The sequence below is a fragment of the Olea europaea genome, chromosome 11 (genome assembly GCF_002742605.1).
Source record: "Olea europaea var. sylvestris chromosome 11, O_europaea_v1, whole genome shotgun sequence".
Taxonomy (NCBI): Eukaryota; Viridiplantae; Streptophyta; class Magnoliopsida; order Lamiales; family Oleaceae; genus Olea; species Olea europaea.
In genome coordinates this window covers 36,202,212-36,207,385 of record NC_036247.1, presented here as the reverse complement: position 1 = coordinate 36,207,385, position 5,174 = coordinate 36,202,212, and positions in this window count along the sequence as shown.

The window sequence follows — 5,174 nt, the reverse complement described above, 5'->3', positions numbered from 1 at the left end:
AGACTAAGGACTTTAAGTGCAATATATATATATATATATATATATATATATATATATATATATATACGTACAATCCTGGGAGAGAGAGGAATTCAATTGTGAAAGAAAAAGAGAGAATCGACAGAGGTATTTAAAGACGGTTGTTGTTGGAGTCAAACAAGGTGGCAGCTTGCGAAACATATACAGAGACACACAAACCGAAGATAATTTTGAACAAGTAGTAGGGACTGCAGTTTCACTTGGAAAATTTATCATGTTACATCGGGAACAAAGGCAGAAACAAAGTCAGAAAAGAAGGCGGCTACAGCGAAATTGGGAAATTCATTCACGTTTCATCAATTAATCCCAGTGATGTCTTCTATTATTTTATCTTGCGTTTCTTCCATTATTATGAGTAGCTAGATTTGATTTAGGGTGAACAACGTAATCTTTTGGAACCTTTTTTTTCATGCAATTAAGATTCTAGTGCTTTTATTTAATATGTGTTGATTTTAATGTTGTTCTTAATGCATTTAATTACTTGATCACTAGTTAGATGATTTGTGAACAATGATTGCGTAGAGATGCGGATTATTTGTTTAGACCATATGTTAAAATCCGGTCAATTGATATAACGTGTAGAGATACCTATATTAATTGTTGCGATCGTGCACGAATTCTTAAAAACAATGTTGCGTTTAATTAAATTTAATTTGCATAGAGATATGGAATTGAACTAATTAAATAGGCTTAACGAGAACTTGAGAGGGGTAAGTTGAATACAATAAAAGAATTCGACCGAACACTATTTTTATTTTATGAATCTCAATATTATAAATAAAGGTGACCAATAGGTGAAATTGTTCTGCTCTAATCTCCATTTATTATTTGAATTCTTACTAATTTTCTGTTATATTCCCGAGATTTTTAATAGTTCGATTTAAAAATCACAGTCAATCAAATATATATATTTTTATTTATATTCATCAAACAGGAGTTAGGAATAATAAATTGAGTACTAAAGTATAGTCCCTGTGGGAATGATAATCCGGACCCAAAAGATCCACTTTACTATTTGTTACGATCCGTCCACTTGTGGGATAAAATCGACAACAATACCTCATCTCCGATTAACTATATCACAATAAAGATTGAATGATTTAATTTTGTAGTCACCGTGTGGCAATAAATAATAATATTGAACATGTGTGCTTTATTGAAGTTTATAAATTGCACATTGAAAGTGTGTTATATTGAGTTTTGTAAATCCCAAGTTGGAAGTTTGTCAATTGTGGGACTCAAGAAATAGTTATAAAAACGCTCCACAAGGTAGGAAACTGGGCATATAAGGTTGCCATCTCTAAGGTAACATTTTTATTATATAATTTTATTTTATTTTTTGATAAAAAAGTCTTTGAAATCGGTCCAAAAATTGTGACCGATTCCCAGTTTTCAATTATTTGACCAATTATTAATTAAACAGTTAATATATTATAACCGAACCAAATTTTGGTCCGATTCCTGGAGTTTTCAGTGGATCTAACTGTCCGGTCCGATTTTATGAACATTGCTTCATAATACACTTATAGATTTCACATGTATACTACAATTTTGGGACTAATTCATGAAAATCATCTCGGGACTAGAAAATCACAGAACCTACTGAGTCCTGACAGCAGTTAGATCCTTTTTTGTCGGCTTCCCATCCTGAGTCCCTCTCTGTGCACTGATGCATATGCTGATCAGGGATAATCTAAGGTAATTAATTGTTTAGATTTATGCAAGTCTGCAAATAAAAATAAATAAAAATAATCCATTGGAGCTTCGTTCCCCTTCAACAATTCGTTGCCTGTGAACCCGTCTGCTCAGCAACAATTTGGATCTGGCTTTCCGGGCAATTTCAGATGTTCCGATTGACTGAAGAAAATTGATATCCAATAGGCTCTAAAGACTCCATCATACATACAAAAAACTCTCCGGATATATGTATTTAACACTTTTGCTAATAAAATTCGTACGATAACTAAGAAGCCACATGCGAAGCCACCTACATGGACACTTAAAATTGCAGGGAGGATTTTGGAGGATGGGATATATCCTCACCAAGCTGGAAAAATCAAGCTCCTTTTATCCAATGTTCTCTTCATTTTTCAGAAGAGTAACTATTTCCTTGGACTAGAAACTCAACCCTGATAACCATATGATTATATGGGACAGTGCTTGGTTACCTGCTTCTCATGAAGGCTTTGAGGTAAAAAGGAAAGTGGATCAAGAATTCACGGGAATATACGGTTAGAAATTAATTATATGCCCGAAAAGTATAAGCTTTAATCGGCTCTGATGGAAGTCTTGGATTTCAAGGTTGATATTCCTGCAAGAATCGTGGCTGCCATTTGGCATTATGTGAAGGCTAAAAAATTGTAGTGTCAGGATGACCCGATGACCCTTCTCTTTCAATTGTGATCCTCCACTACAGAAATTGTTTGGGCCTAGAGTCTTTCACGAATCACGAGCATACTGTTAATATGGGTATAGTTTTATTTAATAATATGTTGATGTAGTGGGAGTTTCTTATTCTGATTAAACGCATGTTTGTGTTATTTAGTTCTACATATTTGGTTTTCTGCCGAATAAATTGGATTCTTTAAATTTTGTTCACTGTTACCATTTGCTTTCTGTTTGTGTTTCAAACATAAGGTTGGAAAGCTTGGACAATCTCCAACCTTACATCAAAATTTGCACCAAATTAAAAGTCATCTCCAATCCATTACACCAAAAGTTGCACCAAATAAACAATGTTTAGTTATTTTCTTCATTTTTTTATTTTTAACAATTTATATAGCTAAAAAATATTTATTTATTCAATTTACTACAACATAAATTAGCACATACATAATTACGTTTCGTTACGAAAATATGAAATTATTTAATATATTTTAAAAATGTAGTACAATTAATAAAAATACCACAACTAAGAAAATATGAAATCATCTTATTGAAAATAACGTAGTATATTTAGAATCTCGAAATTATGGTACGACGAAGTCGACCTAGTGTCATAATTTAATTATCGAAATTCATATATTCATCCCACAAGTATTCAATTAATGCATTTCAAAATACAATGTGAGCATCTTTATCCTTGATTTGTCTATAACGAGCAAGGAATTGTTGGAAACGTTGATTTTCGTCTTCAACGTTAATCATGTATGTTTGCATTTTAAAACTTTTTGTATACTCATCTATTATTATTGATTACGCGATTATAATTTATTACAAATGATGATCATCAATAATAATAATAATAATAATAATAATAATAATAATAATAATAATAATTATGAATTAAAATTTATTTATGATGTAAAATGACACAAATACCCCTCATATCAACTTGGTCATACATGAAAAAATGGCAAATGGAATTTTATCACATTTGGTGCAAATGAATAGTGTACTCCAACCCAACACCAAATCGGTGAAACACAATTCACTTGCAAATGGTGCAAGATTTGGTGTTGGGTTGGAGTGGTGTTTTTGGTAAAAATAAAAAAATAAAACAATTGGTGAAATTTGGTTGAAAATTTGGAGTTGCCCTTAAGGATTGATCTCACTATGGAATGAAGAAGGATTAGTTGGAAATAGACGTGTTTGAGATCGCATTGCATGTAATTTCCCACTACACATCCATACTTGATCCATGTCATTGAATATATTTGGTATGGTGACCATTGATAAATCCAGTTACGAAATAAGTGTAACAAAAGTCGCTTTGATTTCATGTTGAAATAGGATATAGTCCAGATTGTAACTGAGGCAAGACAAGATAATTTAGTGTACACTTAAGTTATGGAACACGATTATTTTCAGAAAAATTATGTAGTCCAAGTGGGAGATGGTTGGAATATTATTGATATAGGATATAGTCCAGATTGTAACTGAGGTAAGACAAGATAATTTAGTATACACTTAAGTTATGGAATACGATTTTTTTCAGAAAAATTATGTAGTCCAAGTGGGAGATGGTTGGAATATTATTTGTGAAAATTACACTAGATCAAGATTTTTCAAGATTATATTTCAAAAATCAGATAATAAGTTCATTTAATCATAAATCAGGTGTTAATTTAACGATTAATATCAATATTAATAATATAAAATATATCCAACCCCATCCCGTCCCATCCCATCCCATCCCAATCTAGTTTAATCCCAATCCTAAAATTCATTTCTCTCCATCTTGTCTCTTCTCAGTCTCTCAACCTTACCAACACCTTTATCGTCACTGCACCCACAGTCGAAGACCATCGTTGAACTCATAGCTATGATCGCTTTCGATGGAGTCACTATTGAATGCCAAATTGTTGGAGATCTGAGATTTGAGTGTTGTCCCCGCTGGAGATCGAACTGTTGCCCCATTGGAAAAGATTTGCACCACTGTCTTGCTGAAAGTAGAGAAGCTGCAACACGAGGGTTTGAGATCAATAATGGCGCTATGATGGATGTGGCTTCCCTCGATCTGTACCGTTGATATAGAGATTGCACCGTCGCTAATGGACAGCTTTGCAGGTTGCTGCCAGAGAACGATGGTGGTAGTTTGTTGCATTTTATGGTGTTTTTGGTTTGTTGATTTTTGGTGTTGGGGTGGTTTTTGTTGGCAGTTGATCTAGCAGTGGTGGTGGCGGGGTGTTGGTGGTCACAAGTGCCCGTGGTGGTATGTGATCATTTGGTGTATGTGATCAACTATTTGGTTAATCCGTGATCAAATATTTGGTTATTTATGACCAATTAATTCGAAAACTTGTAATTGATTTGTGACCTATAAATTTTTTGATTTGAAAATGATCAAATATATTATAATCTACCAAAAGTTTTTATTGTGATCATGAAATAATCTGTGACCAATTAATTTGATAATATTTAACAGTGTAACTTATAAATACGTACATGTGTCTAATAATTGTAAATTTGTGACCTTAATTAATTAATATAATTAATTAGCAGTGTATTTTTAACTAATTAATTGATACTTGAGTTTTAAACTTTGAAACTTAAAACCTGAAAATTGAATTGCTCCATATTTAACTCCTGACTTGTGAATTGTCAGGGCCTGTCCTGGGCTGAGATGAGTGAGGCCTGCACCTCAGGCCTAGGACCATAGGGGGCCTCGTTTTGGTCCAATTATTTTTTTACTT